This window comes from Arachis duranensis, chromosome 4 (assembly GCF_000817695.3).
Source record: "Arachis duranensis cultivar V14167 chromosome 4, aradu.V14167.gnm2.J7QH, whole genome shotgun sequence".
NCBI lineage: Eukaryota > Viridiplantae > Streptophyta > Magnoliopsida > Fabales > Fabaceae > Arachis > Arachis duranensis.
The window spans coordinates 23192550-23193864 of NC_029775.3; the positions used below are offsets into that span (position 1 = coordinate 23192550).

Below are 1315 nucleotides of genomic sequence, written 5' to 3' on the forward strand. Positions count from 1 at the left end.
ACTCACAACCTAAAGAAAGCCTGAACTCTTGGGTAAAGCTAGTCAATGCCTTCTTGGCAAAGTTCTTTCCACCTCAAAAATTGAGTAAGCTTAGAGTGGAAGTCCAAACCTTCAGACAGAAGGAAGGAGAATTCCTCTATGAAGCTTGGGAAAGATACAAACAATTGATCAAAAAGTGCCCCTCTGACATGCTTTCTGAATGGAGCATCATAGGTATTTTCTATGATGGTCTGTCTGAACTATCCAAGATGTCTTTGGATAGCTCTGCTGGAGGATCTCTTCATCTGAAGAAGACGCCTACAGAAGCTCAAGAGCTCATTGAAATGGTTGCAAATAACCAATTCATGTACACTTCTGAAAGGAATCCTGTGAACAGTGGGAAAAATCAGAAGAAAGGAGTTCTTGAGATTGATACTCTGAATGCCATATTGGCTCAGAACAAAATATTGACTCAGCAAGTCAATTTGATTTCTCAAAGTCTATCTGGAATGCAAAATGCACCAGGCAGTACTAAGGATGCTTCATCTGAAGAAGAAGCTTATGATCCTGAGAACCCTTCAATGGAAGAGGTGAATTACATGGGAGAACCCTATGGAAACACCTATAATTCTTCATGGAGAAATCACCCAAATTTCTCATGGAAGGATCAACAGAAACCTCAACAAGGTTTCAACAACAATAATGGTGGAAGAAACAGGTTTAGCAATGGCAAGCCTTTTCCATCATCTTCTCAGCAACAGACAGAGAATTCTAAACAGAGCCATTCTGACTTAGCAACCATGGTCTCTGATCTAATCAAAACCACTCAAAGTTTCATGACTGAAACAAGGTCCTCCATTAGAAACTTGGAGGCACAAGTGGGTCAGCTGAGCAAGAAAATTACTGAATTCCCTCCTAGTACTCTTCCAAGCAATAAAGAAGAAAATCCAAAAGGAGAGTGCAAGGAGAGGCAGTGAACGCCACTGAGGAAGACCTCAATGGACATCCACTGGCCTCCAATGAGTTCCCTAATGAGGAACCATGGAGATTCCACTGGATTTACTTCTGCCATTCATGAGCTCTGATGAGTATTCTTCCTCTGAAGAGGATGAATATGTCACTGAAGAGCAAGTTGCTAAATACCTTGGAGCAATCATGAAACTAAATGACAAGTTATTTGGCAATGAGACTTGGGGGAACGAACCTCCTTTGCTCACCAAAGAACTGGATGACTTGTCTAGGCAGAGATTACCTCAAAAGAGACAAGATCCTGGGAAGTTTTCAATACCTTGTACCATAGGCACCTTCAAAAAGGCTCTGTGTGACCTAGGGTCAA

The 1315-nt window shown here is 41.6% G+C and overlaps 1 non-coding gene across 1 annotated transcript; it reads right to left on the bottom strand.

Moving 5' to 3' along the window:
• Positions 1-86: 86 nt before the first annotated feature.
• LOC127747389 (small nucleolar RNA R71) lies at positions 87-194 on the bottom strand. The gene has a single exon (XR_008009188.1). It is a non-coding gene; the product is annotated as a small nucleolar RNA R71 (small nucleolar RNA).
• Positions 195-1315: the final 1121 nt, after the last annotated feature.